This window comes from Dromiciops gliroides, chromosome 5, assembly GCF_019393635.1.
Source record: "Dromiciops gliroides isolate mDroGli1 chromosome 5, mDroGli1.pri, whole genome shotgun sequence".
Classification (NCBI taxonomy): domain Eukaryota; kingdom Metazoa; phylum Chordata; class Mammalia; order Microbiotheria; family Microbiotheriidae; genus Dromiciops; species Dromiciops gliroides.
The window spans coordinates 27495900-27515127 of NC_057865.1; positions in this window are offsets into that span (position 1 = coordinate 27495900).

The following is a 19228-nucleotide window of genomic DNA, read 5'->3' on the forward strand; positions in this document are numbered from 1 at the left end:
CCCCTATAGCTTAAATAAGCTATAAACGACTCGAGAACTTTCCTAAGCTGTAGCCACTGAACCCACACCGAAGTCATTTAAGTTGCTTTAAAGCCCTCTTCAGTTATTCTAGAGGATAACTTTGACTGTTGAGACCTAATTTCCTAGTAATATGTGAAGGCTGATGGCTTTTTAGAAATGAATATGTCGATGTGGGCTGAAGAGATGTCGAAAAGCAGGGTAAGAAATGATGCAAAATAGGGGCAGCTAGGTAGCACAGTGGATAGAGCACCGGCCCTGGAGTCAGGAGTACCTGAGTTCAAATCCAGCCTCAGACACTTAACACTTACTAGCTGTGTGACCCTGGGCAAGTCACTTAACCCCAATTGCCTCACTAAAAAAAAAAAAGAAAAGAAATGATGCAAAATGCAGTGGGAAATGAACACATGGAGATAGCCCTCACTGGTATTATAGACAGTAAATGCAGGAAATGGAAAACACATGCACTAGAATACCCAACCAATAGGATCTAAAAAGTGGGCAAAGTCAAACTGATTCGGAATCACTTCTCTGGTTGATAATGCTCTGAGGCACAGCCCTGGGTACTATGTCCAATTAATAAAGTGAGCTGAACCCATATCCATCTCTAAAGAAAAGGTTAAAAATGTTCTCGCCTCATCTGGGCTTGGTCCTGCAGCTCAGCTAATCGTAGGAGAGCTCAGGAGAGCGCCTAGATGTCACTGCAGCCTCCCAGAGCAAAGGAAGGAAGCGGCAAAAAAGTCCTAATAATTCTCACCGCATTCCCACTTCCAGCCGAATCATCAAGATGACTGATGCTATAATGTTTCTCTTTCTGCAGTAATTATTGAACAAATTGTCACAATGCTTTCATTCCATTTGTCTGCAACTAGGGTTTTTTTATGCCTAGGGCAAATATCACAGACTGTTTCTGGTGTGAGAACTTGACAGGGGACACTTTCACATGGCTCATGGAGATACCTGGACAACCAAGAGGCAACTGGGGAGAGGATTAGATGATAAGGTATGAAACAGAGAACAGCACCTCGGTTTGCCATCTGGTAGCGAGCTATTTTATCAAATTATTCTTGCTAACTAGTTGCTAAGTTGTTTTTTTTCTTTTTGTTTCTATGCCACTGAAAGGCAGTAAGCATCATCAGTGCCTAAATCTGATGCCCTGGAGAATAGCTCTTACTGCCCCACCTTAGTTATAGTTCTCCCTGTGGACACTTAGCTTTGGAGGATCTGAGAAACAACATTGAAGCAGGGACTTATCTCCTCTGAGCATGCTTCCCATGTTATCTAGCCAGTCACCCAAGCCATCCTGCCATCTCCCCAGCTTCTTCCCACCCGGGCCAACACCCTACTAATAAGACCCTCAGAATCTATGTTCTCAGTCCCTGGGAAAATGAATCCTTGTCGCAAATACTGTCCTGGGATAGGGTCATCTTAAATGAGAAAAAGATTGGCAAACTGAGTGGTCCCAGCCCAAACCATAATTTGCCTCCTATCTCCTCCATATCTTCCCTCCCCACTTATCCTTCTAACTCCCTACTTTAGGAACAGTAATATAATCATCAGTACTATTACCTTTGGAAAAGGACTTGTCCTTATGGATCATATCATACATTTAGAGAGCTAGGAGAGATTTTAGAGACCATTACATCCAATCACCTCATTTTACAGATGAAGAAAATAAGGGTCACACAGCTAGCAAATGTCTGAGGGAGGATTTGAAGCCGGGTCTTCCTGACTCCAGGTCTAGTGTCCTAGTCACTACAACAGGCTCTATCTTTACCATTCCTGTGACTCCCAGACCAAAAGTCCTTTTCCTGGACACTATTTCCCTATATGTGATGTATCGCTCTATTAGAATGCTTTTCATATTCATATCCCCAATATTTAGCAAATATACTAAACACCATATAGTTGTATATATACATACATGTATATATGTATATATGCATGTACTCATATGGTATAGGTATCTATACACATATACATACACATTTCATTTTTTAATACTAAATAAACCTTTAATATTATTAGGTCATAGATAAATAATAGATGGGACAGCTAGGTGTCAAGGTGCATAGAGCACTTGGTTTGGAATCAGGAAGATTCATCTCACTGAGTTCAAATCCAGCCTCAGACACTTACTAGCTATGTGATCCTGGGCAAGTCACTTAACTCTGCCTCAGTTTATTCATCTGTAAAATGAACTGGAGAAGGAAATGGCAAAGAACTCCAATATCATTGCCAAGAAAATCCCAAATGGGATCAGACACAAGTGAAACAACTTAACAAGGACAACATATATATATATATATATATATATATATATATATATAAAATGTGTGTGTATGTATACATACATATATATGTATGTATCTGTGTATATATGTGTATACATATATATTATGTAAATAAAAGTAATCAAGGCCACATTCCCATATTCAACTCCTAAGCAATTCCTATATTTAAGAAGCTTATATTTTAATGAGAGGGCAACATATAAGGGTTAGGAGGTTAAAAATATAAAGGTCAATGGTGGAAGATATCCAGTTCTTGTAAATGGAGAGGAAGATAAAGCCAAGACTGGTTTATCAAACTCAAGGTGACTCCAGGGATCAAGTTCCATTCTCAGGTGGAGAGGCAATGGAATTGATGGCCCAAGAGGAGTGAAGGCAGCGCGGCTGAAGATATTCAGGGGTGATAATGATTATGAAACTGATTTCCAAAGCATTGATGATTTCCTAGAGGAAGATGTTTTCCTTCCTCTAGTCTATACAGTGGGGGTGGGGAGACACATGTCGTTGTCTTCACTTGTAGGCCAGTCAACTGAGACCGACAGAAGTGAAATAAGTAACTTCCTCTTATGCTCACAGATATCCACATCTGGCGTCTTTTCTTCTCCTTCGAATGGCAAACCGAACCTCCGATTTGAGGGTTTACAGGTGATAGATCGAGGAACTCACCAGGGCAAAGAAACTGAAAGGTTGGACAGACATTTGCATGATTTGGGAAAGGCAGGTTTTTTTTCTTCAGTACCTTGGGCTAATTTAGACAAAATGAAAAACATCTCGGTAAGCCAGTTTATTCAACAACCCCACAACTTTCCATCTCATTTTCTCCTTTTCTAGAATGGCGCCATCCTCTCCAGCCCCACAGGGGAGCTAATTAATTCACTGAAATTGGAGAATTTTTGAAGATGGAAGATCCTATGAGGTGTTTAAGAACATCCATACATGCTATAAAGGTATTTATTATGAACTCCCTGACACACAAATGGTGAATAATCTTCCTTTAATGTATTTGTTTTGAATAAATGAGTTTTGGGGTTGTTGGTTTGTTTGTTGTTGTTTTTTCCTGTAGAAACTGACATAATATCAGCCTGTTCCTGCTCAAATAAGGCCTGTATAAAATGAATGATTTGCAAGCCTGACACTAGCTATGGTCTTTTGCCCCTTACTTTCAAAGATGTGGAATGGAAAGATGTTATTTTTAAGTTGCTTTTATGCCAATCAGGCCTGTGTCCAGCAAACTGATCATTATTAGGGAAGTAGGGTTCTGATTGGTTCTAACTCTTGGCACAGGAGTTAAAAGGATTTGAATTGTGCTTGTCAGAAAGTGTCTGATTGGCTATGGGACATAGATAATGATGGGGTCCCTCTTCCCAGGAGCTCTCAAATGAGGCCCACTTTTGAGGGGTTAAAAACTTGTGTTTCAACATAATGAGCTACCCAGGTAGGCCTGAGAATCTGTTTTGATGATGATAAAGAAGGTGTGGACATGAAGTCAGAAGGAGGCAGGGTCAGATAATGACCATAAGTCAAACATGAGTTATTGGTCTCTGGGTTAAGAGCATCAGTCCCACATAGAAAGAGGAAGGTTTGTTGTTATTGTTTTGTTTTGTTTTGTTTTGCAGGGAAAAGCAGCATGGAGAGCAGGAATGGAAAAATTCTAATCTGAGGCCCAACACTTCCCCTCTTTGATTTCCTATGGTCTGCAGAGTGATATTGTCATGGCTACTTCTGCTGTAACACAGAGAATATTTTTCCCTTTGTTATATGCTACTGCTACTGTCCCATTTAAAGCAGAGCTTCTTAATGCTTAAGGATTAGAGCAGTTAAAGAGCTGTGAACAGTTATTAATCAGCTAATCAAAACTTCAAAGGTCAGTGATAGCATTCTCTAAATAACTAGCAGGATTCCCTGATGAAACCTCCAGATCTACTTAGCCTCTCTCTAATTTCTATCACCTTCTCTTTTTCCATGTGTCTGTCAAGTTTCCCTCTCCTCCCTCTCTCTCTCCTTCCCAATTTTTCGGTTTCTCACTCCCCTAGTAAATGTATGTGTTTTTCTTCTTCCTTCTTTTCCTGACTTTCACTCTTCCTCTCTGCTTACCCTTCAAACTTAGTTTCGATTTGTTGTTCAGTTGGTTTTTTCAGTCATGTCTGACTCTTCATGATTCTATTTGGGATTTTCTTGGCAAAGATACTGGAATGGTTTGTCATTTCATTCTCCGTCTCATTGTACAGATGAGGAAACCGAGATAAACAAGGTTCAGTTACTTGCCCAGGGTCACACCAGTAAGTGTCTGAGACCAGATTTGAACTCATGAAGATGAATCTTTTTTACTCCAGGCTGAGCTCTCTACACACTATGGGGACATCTAGCTGCCCTTTGTGGTCTCCTTTTTTCTTTCTTCCTCCATAATTTTTGTCTCCCTTTTTCCTTTCCTTCATGTCTCATTGTCTTTCACATTTCCCTCAACCCCCCCCTTTGATTGGCCATAATGTGGACCTCTAAATTTTATTTTTGTCATTCTTTATATAATCATAATGTGCTCCCTATTCTTAACTTAAAAATCAAATGTTGATTTTTTAAAAATTGTCTAAGCATAAAACTAAATTAAATTACATTTTGTTAACATGAAAACCCAAGTATAGCTTCTCCTTCTGAATTAGAAGGAAAGGAAGAAGGAAAAAAGAGAGGAAGGAAAGAAGGGAGGAAGGAAAGAAGGGAGGAAAGAAGGAAGGAAGGAAGGAAGGAAGGAAGGAAGGAAGGAAGGAAGGAAGGAAGGAAGGAAGGAAGGAAGGAAGGAAGGAAGGAAGGAAGGAAGGAAGGAAGGAAGGAAGGAAGGAGGGAGGGAAGATGAAAAGGAGGGAGGAAGGAAAAAAGAAGAAAGGAAGGGGAAGAAAGGGAGGAAGAAGAAAGAAGGAAAGGAAAATATCTCTATCCTGTTTCCATCTTAGCAAAGTATCTGGTCCATGGTAGACACTTAATAGATGCTTATTGATGTGACTACAAAGCACAGACTTGGTCCTCTGCTACTAACTCTCTATGCCTTGAACTGTAGTTATTTTCCTTCTCTGAGGCTCAATTTTCTTATCTGTTAAATATTCAGATGGAGCTCAAACTATTTTAGGAGTCCCCAGTCCTCATAGCAGTGGGAAGTGGGGCACAGTGTCTACATGGATAGTCATATTAGCTTCAATAAGGAAGCCATGCTCACCAGGAATGGATGCTACAGAGCAGTCCTGTGAAGGGATCAAAGCTGATTGATCACCAGAGCTGTACAAAAATCCTCAGTGGCTCCCTATTTCCTTCAGGATCAAGTACAAATTCATTGTTCTGCTGCTTGAGGTGTTCTAAAATCTGACTCAAATATTTCTCTAGACATATTTCACATTACTCCTCTTCATCCACTCCACATTTTTGGGAAACTGGACCAATCCTAGCTGCTTCCCTATAACAACTCAAGAATTCTTTTACGGACACTGTCCTCCATGCCTCATCTCTATTCCCTCCTCCTCATCTACTTTAAGAAACCCCCTTTTAAATTTATTTTTGGTGAGGCAATTGGTGTTAAGTGACTTGCCCAGGGACAAACAACTAATATGTGTCAAGTGTCTGAGGTCAGATTTGAACTCAGGTCTTCCTGACTCCAGGGCTAGTGCTCTATCCACTGCGCCACCTCGCTGCCCCAGAGCCCCCTTTTAAAAAGAACTATGTTAGAACTTCTTTCTTCCTTCAAGGACTTCCCTGAGAAGATATCCCTGATTCCCCCCATTTGAAAATATTTTCTTCCTTCCAGAATCTCCCTTGTCTACATCTCTCTTCCATCACTCTGTTATGTTTATTTGTATATGGGGCACATCTCTCCCACCCCTCAGAAGAATGAGTATAACCTCCCCAAGATCAAGGACTCTAGTTTATGTTTTTGTACCTTCTAATCCTGGCACATAGGAAACATTTAATAAGGGTAGACTTGAAGATCAGGCCAAAGAAAGAAGGGTTACTGGGAAAGTCCTTTTTTTTATAATTCACTGTCAGGACTCAAGAAATTAAGCCAACCACTATTTTGATAGAGATTAATCTCATCATACTATCAGGGTCTGAGATGCAGATTAAAGACATGTACCTGCTAGTTATGAGTATCAAGATACAGAGATGGCAGCCACTTGAGTATGAGACCTGGGCAGTTAGAGTCTGCCAGCAGCACCCAAGCTGCATTGGAGAGAGAAAAGCAAAAGTACTCTGAGTCCCTTTAGCAGAATAGGCACCAAGCTACTGTAGAGGTTTTTCCCATGAGTAGTGGAAAATCCCTAGGCAAACATTTTTGACAGCTTCCTACTTGGAGCATCTTTCTAATGGGAAATGATCTCTCATGGGGTTTGAGGTTTGTCTGCCACAAGGGGGCGGATGTCTGCTCTGAATATTAACACACGCTGAGTGTGTTGATGATTTTGTTGCTGATCAGCCCCATGTTGGACTCTCCATGATCCCATTTGAGGTTTTCTTGGCAAAAATACTGGGGTAGTTAACCATTTCCTTCTCTAGCTCCTTTTACTGAGGAGGAAACTAAGGCCAACAGGATGAAGTGACTTGCCCAGGGTCACGCAGCTAGTAAGTGTTCAAGGTTGGATTTGAACTCAGGAAGAGGTCTTCTTGATTTCAAGCCCAAGGAGATAGATGATAATTCATCTGTTAATAAAATCTCATTGGTTCTTTTTTTAGTGTTTTTTTTTTGTTTATTTTTGTTTTTGTGTTTTGGGGGTTTTTTGTGTTTGTTTTTGCTTTTGTTTGTTTTTTGCAGGGCAATGAGGGTTAAGTGACTTGCCCAGGGTCACACAGCTAGTGTCAAGTATCTGAGGTTGGATTTGAACTCAGGTACTTCCAAATCCAAGGCCAGTGCTTTATCCACTGTGCCACCTAGCTGCCCCCCTCATTGGTTCTTGATGTTGAACCATTTGATAGTGCAAAGGACTTTAGTAATATAGCTTCTGAGAAGGTGGGGGCTTCATTACCTTCAGAGGCAGTAGCCCTAGATCATAACTCTACAAGGTTTGCCCCCTCTGGATGATGGAGGTCAGTGAAAATATGTAGAAAGCACATCTAGGTAGACAGAGTCCTGATATCCCAGAGGCCCTTAGGCTTACCAGTCCATTGGTGCCAGTTGGTCAGCAATTAGTGTTGGTGGTTGCAGGGATGATGGACTCCTTGAGAAAGGTTGCCCATCAACACCAATAATGGCCATAGATTCTGTCTAGAAACGTGGTTGGAGGTAGGAGGGGTAGATGTGTGTGTGTGTGTGGGGGGGGTGTGGGTGTGGGGGTGTTTGGGTCCTGAGCTATCTCCATTAGGGTGCAAGGGGAGCAGATGTTTGAGGTAATGGTGGTGGTCCAACCTGAGAAATTCTGACCTCCTCTCTGAATATCAGGCCACATTCCAACTTCAGCTAGACCTCCTAATCTGCCTATAGGTGACAAGTGACAAATGGTAATTATGATGCCTGAGCAGTAGCTGTATGGCAGGGGTTGCTTCCTGCACAATGTCTGCAGGCTGGGCTGGTGTCCTAAAAGAGGTGCCATTGTTCCTGGTTGCAAATAATAGTCCTATCATTTTGTGGTCACTTAGGGTGAAAAATTCTTCACTTCACTACTAACCAAGCAATGAGCCATTTCCCTTCCTCAATTCCAGATACAGGCCTTGGCCCAGAAATTTGTGGTCAATACTCTTCTTACTCCTATTTAATGGATTTCCTGAGCCAACACTCTGGGCAAAGCCAGAGACTTATTTGAATAGCTGCAAAACCTTAGCAGATAAGGCTGAAAAGAAGTGGACAAACACTCTCCCTTCTGGCTTCCCTCAGTAATTATTTGTTCTTGTGTTTTGGGGGCTCTGTCATGGCTTTTTTATTTATCTATGTTTTATGAAAATGCTTCAGTTCTATACAGACCTGTGTCTAAGCCCTGAGCTTCTGAGGCGGACATCTTCTTTTGCTTTCAATAGTTAGAGATGCCAGCAGGGATATTTTTGTTACTTGATCTGGGAGTCAATTCTGTGGGTAATTATGGGTGTGGATTCTCTTTTTTTTGTATTAAGATTTTTCTCTAGCATCACACAAAGGGCACTGCAGGAATTTGGCAAAGAAGTGGTTCCAGGAACTTTCAATTTAACTCTATGAATATTTACAAAGGACCTACTATGTGTAAAGCACTTTAGTGTTAAGTGTGGGGGATGCCAGCAGGGACAGGAAACAGACCTTACATTCAATGGATAAACAGCTAATATTTAAACACTGACTTTTATAAAGGGCTGTTAATGCATTTCAATATATAAATACATTTGTACATGCATGTATAAATCATATGTGCATATAATATGCATATATGCATTATATAAATAATATACTTAATGTGATTAATCACTCAGGAGCACCTGAGTTCATATCTCACCTCAGACACTAACTGTGTGACCCTGAGCAAATCACTTAACCCCAATTGCCTTAAAAACATCCAGAGCCATCTCCAGTCATCCTGATGTATATATTCCATGATACCCAGATGACTATGGAGGAGAGACTGAAGTTGATGACCTTGCACAGCCCTCCCTCACTTAAATCAATTTAGCATGTAGGGGCCAAATTTAATATGAGGAGAGTTAATTGGGTAATATTGGGGTTCAGAAAATAATGAGGGACCTCTAGGTCGAAAGCTACCTCTCCTCCAAACTGCCTTTTTTAGTTATTTCTCCCAGACCAATGAGAAAGGAGCTTAACAGCCTCTTTTCCACAAATGAATCAGGTTTTGTTTAATGGGAATAAAATACATAGCAAAGGTGAAATGAATAAAGTCAAGAACAAGGGAATAAGGAAAGGGGAAAATGGATAATCTCCCTGGTTCTAGCAAAGGCTGTCTCAAAACCCAAACTTACTCTCAGCTCAGTTAATTCAAAGGTCTGGATTTAACTCATTTTCTATGGCAGCCAGTTTGCTCCAAAGCTCCTTCAAGGCCAGAGAGCGAGTGAGAGTGTGTTACGTCCTGTTGGGGTCCCCTTTTCTGCCTTTTCCTCCCTCCCCCAAAGGGGAGGTCCTTCAAGTTGTGTGGCTGAGACTGGTTCCCTGTTGATGACTAAGTCCACAGCCTCTGAGGACACTCCTTCTCAGGACTGGCCAAGTTAGACTAGGTCTGACAGGGCAGGCCAGGTGTGGCTAAAATCTAATCATCTTTAATTGGGTACTTAGTAGTTTCTCATTCACACCCAATTCAAACACTACTAAATCAACCAAGTCAGACCCCTGGGCATCTGCCAAATTCCATTATTTTACCACAAGTGCAAGTCATGATATAACCCTGATGTCATGGTCCTTTTCAAAATCTGAAGAAAAGTGGAAGCAGTGAAGGTTTTTGAGATGAGGAGTAATATGGGCCAGACTTTTGCCCTAAAACATCATTTTTGCAGCTGGGTGAAACACATGATTGCAGAGAGACGATGCTGGTCATGTGGCTTTGCTCTCTCTGTTCTTTACACTCGAAATTTTCTCCCTTTTCTTTGTGTTTGCTAAATTATTTGTGTCTAGGCTGTGCCTTATAAAATCATTGCTAATTATAAAACAATGGCTATTGCACCCTTTTGGCAGTAAGTACTTATTATTTATTTATTTATTTTTAGTGAGGCAATTGGGGTTAAGTGACTTGCCCAGGGTCACACAGCTAGTAAGTATTAAGTGTCTGAGGCCAGATTTGAACTCAGGTACTCCTGAATCCAGGGCTGGTGCTCTATCCACTGCGCCACCTAGCTGCCCCCTAGTCAGTACTTATTATTAATTATTATTACATATTATTAAAGTATTGATGCCTGACTTCCCCACTAGCCACAGGCTCACAATCCTAAACAATTACATACCCCTAAGAAACAGCCTTCTGAGTCAAGAGGGAAAGCAGGAGAGAGAGAGAGGGGGGGGGGGGACAGGGTACATAGGGAGTAAAAGAGGCTGACACTCATGTAGCCAGGGGTTTCTATCCTCCTTAGATAGAGGTGGGCCACCATATAACATTTTGCCCTAGTAGTAACTGCTCTTGTTACTGGGAAGACAGAAGTAGTATCTGTTCTCAGAGACCATTATTATCTTCATTTACTTCTAGTTCACTTTCTTGTCATTTTCATTGATGTAATCAACATTGTTCTTTGTAATTCCTTGATTTGGCTCTGCTTTGGTTCTTGTAAATCTTTCCATGTTTCTCTGAATTCCTAATTTTCATTATTTCTTCCTACATAATAACATTACATCTCATTCATATAAATGGTGTTTTTTCAATTTTTATTTCTTTCTTGAGTTGGAGCAGACCAATTTTTTTTTCTTCAGCATTTTAGGTATCTGTGTGGATTATGTATGTAGTATGTATTTTTTTCCTTATTTTTTTCTATTTTCACTCTCCTTTTTGCCCTTCCCTTCTCCCAATCAGATGAGAATTCAAGATATTTCCTCTACTCCTTTAAAACACCTTAGCTTGAAAAAAATATTTTGTGGCACAATTTCCCAAGAAGTTTTCCTTTATTTTGTCATCCTCCTTATTTCTATTCATCTACTTCCTTCTCAGTACTTTATTTTTCCATTCATGGTCTATATCTTTACTTGTTATTTTCTTTCTTATCTAACTCTTGAAGGTGGAGCTTTCAGATACCAAAATGAAGCTACTTCCTCTATATAATTTCAATGTTATTGCAATGGTAAATCTTGCTTCATTCTTCCTTAACTTCATATGATGTGTGTATGTACATATATTTGAATTAGGGTTTTTTTTTTTAGCTTTTATTTGGTTCTTTTTGTTCCTTGCTTTTCTCATACATATATACATGCATACACAAATTCATCAAAGAAAGGATGTTGTATGTTGGGAATTATTCTGTATCCTAACTAATGTGCTCTAATTCTGGATCCTGCCATTACCACAATCAGGTGGAAGTTTCTATCTCTGGATCTATGCTTGTCCAACTGTTTCTGGTTTTGGCTGCCTCTAGGTACCCATTTATCTCTTGTCCTGGGACAGGATACAGTTCCGGGGAGTACTATCCTTTGAGCAAGGTGGTTTCATATTGGACCCATTCCTCCTGGATAAAATCCAGTAGAGTGTGGGCATATGTGTGAATGCACTTCTAAATATGTAAGTATTTGTCTATTCTTTGAAATCACCTTATATGTTTAGTCTTTTAGATCTTTTTTCCACCTTTTCATCTGTTGGTGATGCTTCATTTACCCCTTTGTCCAATTTTTAAAAATACCCTGGAAAAAGGAAGTAACTTAATTACTTAATCTTTTTCTTAACAATTGTACTTATTTACATTTCTCATGTTTCCTTAGAGTATCTACTTTGGCAACTCAAATGGTCCACTGACCTCTGTTTTTATGGGGTTGGTAGGAACGCATTAAATGCTTCTCTTTTGTGGAATTTTGATATTTTTTTTCCACTCATTAATAAACTTATATTTCAGGATATGTCATTCTGAATTATAATTTGAGCTCTTTTGATGTTCAAAATATCCTATTCCATGTGGTTTTTTTGGGTTTTATTGTTTTGTTTTTGTTTTTGTTTTTGTTTTTTTTGCAGGGCAATGAGGGTTAAGTGACTTGCCTGGGGTCACACAGCTAGTCAGTATCAAGTGTCTGAGGCTGGATTTGAACTCAGGTCTTCCTGAATCCAGGACTGGCGCTTTATCCACGGCGCCACCTAGATGCCCCCTCCATGTGTTTTCCTGATTTCTCATGACTATGGAGTAATCTTACCTTAAAGAGTTGGATCTTTACATGTGAAAGTCTTCTGACTGACAAATTTGTCATTTGATATTGAAATTCTGAAATATAATCACCACATGCCTTGGAATTGCAAGCATAGGCTTTTCCTCTGATATTGATTTGGGGATTCAACCAATTCATATTTTTTCATTTATATTCAAATGTTATGGAAATTTTAAAATTATTTTCTGCAGTATGATATTGAGGTTTTTTATTTACTGTGTTCTTCTAGAGGACCTGTGGTCCTTTCCTTCTCCTCTGGCGAGTTTTCTTTTACTTCTGTATTTTTGAGTTCCAATCATCATTTTTTTTCAGGTTCTTTATTCTTTGAAGATATTCCCTATGCTATATTCTGAATTTCATTAAAATACAATGGTTTCTTGTTTTTGTTAATTCTGCTCTGTGGATTCAGGAGGACCCGAGTTCAAATCTGGCCTCAGATACTTAACACTTACTATCTGTGTGATCCTGGACAAGTCACTTAACCCTCATTGCCCCACCCACAAAAAATATTCTGCTGTGAATACTCTTGTTTTGGATAAGTTTCTATCCAAATATCTTCTTTTTAAGTGTTATGTTTCTTTTTGACTATTCTGAAATTTCTTGTTTGTTTTTCCATAGTTTCAAGAAGTCCACAGAGTTCTTTTCGTTACTGGGTATTTTTGGTTCATTTGTCTTTTGTGGTATAATATGTGTTAAACATCTTATGCCCTTTATGATTTTCCTCCTTTATTTTACTCTTGGTATTTACAAGTTTAGCTGTTGGTTTATCCTCTTGGAAACTAAGCTTATATGGAGCCTTTCTCTCTTGAACTGGACCTTTTGTACTATGTCTTGCATTTTAGTAGCTTATCTCTGCATTCTCTACTCATTCTTCAGTTTTTCCCTTAAGCTACTACACAGACACTCAAGGCCCAATGTCCTTTTTGGGTTTGGGAGGTATTGAGATCCAGCTGATTCTCTGATCAGAGTAATCTCCATGGGGAAATAACTGACCTCAGGTTTCCTGTCTCTTTCCAATCTTGTCTTTATACTACTTACTACTTTCAATCCTTTTCCTTTACATGTGTGATGTTTAAAATCTAAAAGTGCAGTTGCCTTAAATTAGATGCTTTAGCACCAGTTTTGGGGGATTAAGCATTTATTAAAGCATACTAGGAATTAGTAAAAAGGAAAACACATGGAGTTCAGCAAGTTAAGAAAAGGTGTATCTAGCCTAGAGTTCTAGCCTGGTATAAAGTAAACAGCAAAGGTGAAATTAATAAAATCAAAGACAAGGAAATAGGGAAAAGTAAATACAGTTAATCCTCCTAGCCTAGCTCTAACCTAAGTCTATTCAAAAGAACAGAATAACTCACCACCTGGAGCTTGTAGCTTCAATGGAAAGCACAACTTACAACCAGGCTTGAGTGACACAGATGCTGCTGCTCCTGCTCAAGCCACTCCCAGGGAGGAAGAAGGAAGAAGGAAGAAGAGAGAGAGCTCTGGAAGACACTCAGCCTCCCCTCAGCAAGTGTCCAATTTTCTTCCCCCAAAAACCTATGGAGAGAGGCTTCTCCTTCTGACCTCAGTAGCATTCAGGGCGGGCCAGGTGTGGCCCCTCCCAAATGAGTCAGCCAAATCCTAATAATTTTACCACCCATGGCTGGGCAGAATCAATGTCTTCCCTCTTCTGGGGTTTGGTAGGGCTCTGATGGTCATTGCAATGAGGGGACTCAGGCAGGGACCCCAGCGACCATATCCTGATGAAAGCATAAACTATTGCTTTAACTGGCTGTCAGTGCATGACATAGGATTGACCGAAGGTGAAACTGCTCAACTTTAGGCATTTGCATCCTCTAATAGGTTTTTTTAGACAAGATTCTAACCTTGTCTGCTGTTTCCATCTTCTAACTTTGTGATTTCAGTTTTAATTATTGTACCCTTGGCCCATAATCCTTTTGTCTGAGGTTTTTTGGGGATTGGAGAGGCATGCAAAAACAATGACTTGTCCATCACCCTGATTCCATTGACCCAGATCAAGTCTTCTCTAGAGATTAGAGTTGGAAGTTCAACCTTCTTCATTACAGGAAACATATTCATGAATTTAGTGATGATCAGATTCCAAACTCCAGGGGAGTTTGTCTTTTCATCTGCTGTCTTTACAACACCTTACTAAGATTTCAGGGAGAAGAGCAATAACGTGATACTACATCTTGGGCATTGCTCTGAGTAAAGGTTTATGGAAAGTGAAAAGAGAATATTATAGACTGAATTCCCATTAGAGGGACACTGGTCATTTTTTCCTCATTTTTATAATGAATCAGATGCACAGGATGGGGCTATAAACTATGGCATATGGCCAAAAGATGAACATTACATAAGTGCAATTTTACTGTCTGTGTTAATCTTTGCTGAGGTAATTGCCTTCATTCTATTTTTGGTGCCTGGTTGGCAATTCTACATGGCCTACTGACAATTATTTGATAAAATTAGAGATCACACAGAAGAGGAAAAGTCATGTTCATGGGTATCCAAGTACCACTTTTAAGATCCATGGAACTCAATAGCAAAGACAAGTAAAGCAAGTGACATGCACCAGCTATGTTTCCATGTGGCTTGGTTGGACTGGAGTCCATGTGGACCTACAGTTAAAGAAGGAAAGTACCATACTTCCTAGATTAAGATGACAGGAAGTTCAGCAAAGGTGCAATCTTGCTGGGAGGACAAAGCTTTTCTGATTATCTTTTCCATTTGTTTTTTTTTGCATGGCAATGAGGGTTAAATGACTTGTCCAGGGTCACAAAGCTAATAAATGTCAAGTGTCTGAGGCAAGATTTGAACTCAGGTCCTCCTGAATCCAGGGCCAGTGCTTTATCCACTGTGCCACCTAGCTGCCCCCTGATTATCTTTTGCTGAAACAAATGATCTGTGTGTCATATATCTGTCAAGAATGCAAGAATGAGAGGTACTAGGGGGCAGAGCCAAGATGGTGGAGGAAAGACATTAAACACACATTGCTCCCAACGCAATTACCCCCAAAACAATAATCAAACAAGTCCTGGAGTGGTAAAACCCACAAAAACACAGGTTGAGATTTTTTCCAGATTAAAAGGGGCTGTACTGGGCTGCTAGCAGAGTCTAACCCCACAATTGTGCTGACACAGACCACAAGAGGAACTCACATGAAGCCTCTGAATCAGCTACAGCACCTGCATCTTCTGGAAGCAAGCTTACTGTTGGATGAGAGGGCTGAATGGCTGACAGGGAGCTGGGGTAGTGCAGGGGTGTCTGCGGGACCTAAGGAGAAATTTGGCTATCCCAACCCAGCAGGGAACCAAGGAGAAATCCTGAGCAGTGGGAGGCCCAGGTAGGGGAGGGGCACAGGATTGTCCAAGCTAAGAACCACCACAGCACTCTGCTGGCTGGTTAACTAGCAAGTTGGCTTGAGGTTATCTTCAGACCAGAGAACAAGCCAGGTGAGAGAAAAACCTGCCCTCCCTCAAACTGAAACACCTAGGATCCTCTGAAACTTGGAACAGTGTAGTAGCTTGGAAGTAGGGCTCCACTATAAGAGGGAGGTAGAAGTCAAGAAAAAATGTCAAGATGAGCAAGCAAAGAAAGTTGAGAATAATAGAAAGTTTCTTTAGCAACAAGGAAGATCAAGGTGCACCCTCAAAAGAGGATAGCAACCTCAGGGCCCCTACATCCAAAGCTTCCAAGAAAAATATGAACTGGTCTTAATCCATGGAAGCTCTCAAAAGGGACTTTGAAGAGAAAGTAGGAGAGATAGAATGAAGATTTAGAGAGAGGGAGAAAAGAATGGAAAGAAAAATGAGTGAAATGTAGGAGAGCCATGAGAGAAAAGTCAACAGCTTGAAAATCCAAATGGAAAATAATAAAAATGGAAATAAAAAAGCTCTGTGAAGAAACTTATTGCCTTAGAACCAGGATTGAACAAAGGAAAGCTAGTGATTTTATGAGAAACCAAGACACAGTAAAACAAAGCCAAATGAATAAAAAAATAGAGGGCAATGTTAAATATCTCCTTGGAAAAACAGCTGACCTAGAAAATAGATCTAGGAGAGTTAATTTGAAAATCATTGGACTACCTGAAAACCAGGACCAAAATAAAAGTTTTTACAGCCTCTTCCAAGAGATTGTCAGGGAAAATTGCCCTGATATTCTAGAAGCAGAAGGCAAATTAGAAATTGAAAGAATCCACTCATCACCTCCTAAAAGAGATCCCAAAAGGAAAACCTTCAGGAATATTATATTCAAATTCCAGAACTCACAGGTCAAGGAGAAAATATTCCAAGCAGCTAGAAAAAAAAGGAATTCAAATACTGTGGAGCTCAAAATAAGGATAAAACAAGATCTAGCAACATCTACATTAAAGGACTGGAGGTCATGGAATATGATATTCCAGAGAGCAAAGGAACTGGGACTACAGCCAAGAATCATGTACCCAGCAAAACTGTGTATAATCTTTCAGAGGAAAAAAGAGGATTTCAATGAAAAAAAAGGGACTTTCAGGGATTTGTGATGAAAAGACCTGAACTGAATAGAAAATTTGGCTTTCAAATACAAGACCCTGGAGAAGCATAAAAAGGTAAACAGGGAAAAGAAATCATGAGGTTTAAAAGATTAAACTGTTTACATTCCTACATGGGAAGATGATACTTCAAACTCATAAGAACTTTCTCTGTAAGGAATTCACAGAGGACACAGGTCTGAACTGAATATGAAGGGTTAATATCTGTACAGCATTTATTTTTTATCTTTCTTCTTTGTGTGGCAAACAGGGTGGGGGGTGTCATATCTGGTGGATTTGCACTTGGGGCCTCCTGGGTCCAGGGTTAGTGTTTTGTCCACTATGCCACCTAGCTAACCCATGATGGCATCTTTAAAATCAGGTTGAGGGTTAGGAGGAATAGACTGGGGGAGAAGGAAGGGGAGAGGTGGACTGGGGAGAGGTAGTTCACATTAAGGAAACAAGAAAAAAGCTTATGGAGGGGAGGAGAAGAGAGGCAAGTAGTGGGGGGTAAGTGAACCTTACTTTCATCAGAATTGGCTCAAAAGAGAATAAACATACATACTCAAGGGGTATGATAATATATTTTTGCCCTTAGGAAAGTGGGAGTGGAAGATGGGGAGAGGGAGAAGAGGGGAAGGAGGGAAAGGCAGATTGGAGGAGAGAGCAGTAAAAAGCAAAACACTTTCAAGGAAGGTGAAGATGTTCTACATAACTGCACACGTATGACATATTGAATTGCTTGATTTCATAGGGATGAGTGAGGAGGGAGGGAGGAAGAAAAATTTAGAACACAGAATTAACTCAAAGACCTTAATCTCATCAGAGTGGGCTCAAGGATGGAATAACATTCACACCCAATTGGGAGGAGTAATCTATTTAACCCTACATGCAAGTAGGAGGGCAAGAGGTTAAGGAGGGAAGGGTGAAAGAAGGTAGGGCAGAGCCTGAGAGGGGACAGTCAGAAGTAAAACACTTTTGATGAAGAATAGGGTAAAAGATAATAGAAAATAGAGTAAAATCATTGGAAGGAATAGGATGGAGGGAAATAGTTATGATGATTGACTATAATGGCAAAATATATGGTACCTATTTTGCTGGGCTATTGTGAAGAAAATACTTTGTCAAGTTTAAGGTACTATATAAAAAGTTATGATGAACAGGATGCTATCAGAAAAGCCTGGAAAGACCTACATGAACTGAAGCAGAGTGAAATATACTGTATACAGTATAACAGCAATAGTGTAAGATGATCTGCTGGGAAGCACATGGTTATTTTCACCAAGGCAATGATCCAATATAACACTACAGAGAGGGAACTGATGGAATTTGAAAACAGATTGAAACATTTTTCTTCTTTGACAATTCCTTAATCTGAAGTTTTGTTTCTTAACTGTGTTCTCTCACAACCTAGCTAATGTGGGGATGTTTCCCATGACTACTCATGCATAACTTATATTGAATTGCTTGGGTTCTTGGAATTGGGGGGATGGGAAGGGAGGGAGGAAGAAAAGTTGGAACACAAAGCTTTCTTTTAATGATGTCAAAATTTGTTTTTACATATATTTTGAAAAATAAAATTCTAAACAAAGAAAAAAAGAATGAGAGGTGCCAACAATAAATCATATCTGATTAAAGAATAACCAACTCCCCAAAGAACATTATTTCTGATTACCAGATAAGATTGGTAAAGACCAGCAAATTAAATGGAGTGTGAGGTGTGGACCTGATGCCAGTACCCTATTCCTTCAGGTTTGATTTGGGGATAAAATGAAGCCTTCATAAGTCATTGAACAGTCAAGAAAAGGTTTACTTAGGTGAAACAAAGAAAGGTTATGCAACAAAGATACAAGAGGGATTAGCTTTTATAGATGTGGCTCCATGCAGGTCTGCAGATGTATAGAATGTACCTATTCCTGTGGTCTTCAGATATTTACCAATTTGGAAGCCTTCCAATTCCTTGTGGGTACAACTTTTTACAACCTTTGGGGACCAGGAAACTGTGTTAAAGGAGGCAATAACCAACCAAAACCTGCAGAATGTTTTGTCAACATGTAGGCAACACTAGCCCTTTGAGGGAAAATGGATTACCCTGGTTCCATCACATAGGGAAACAAAACCCTTGATGATGAATTCTGGTAAAATCAAAATGAAAGAAAATTGCATCCCCTTAGGCAGAATGGCTTTCCCTTTGGGTCATCAGTTATCAGAATGAGAGATATACCCATTATATCAAGAGCAATTTTCTAGGTTTTAGGTACCAAAGCCTCTCAGGTCATTTTCCAATGACCAGAAGTTATTCTTGTTGTTCAGTTGTTTTCAGTCATATTTAACTCTCCATGAATCCATTTACAGTTTTCTTAGCAAAGATACTTGAGTATCTTGCCATTTCCTTCTTCAGCTCATTTTATAGATGAGGAAACTGAGTCATACAGGGTGTAATGACTTGTCCAGGGTCACACAGCTAGCAAGTGTCTGAGGCCAGGAAGATGAGTCTTCCTGATTCCAGGCCTGACACTCTATCCACTGCACCACCTAGTTGCCCAGTTAACAAGTATCTGAGTGTAAATGAGAACAGAGATGTTAAAAATCAGACTGTTTAGCCCTATTACAAGGCTTTATATAGTATAGAGGAAT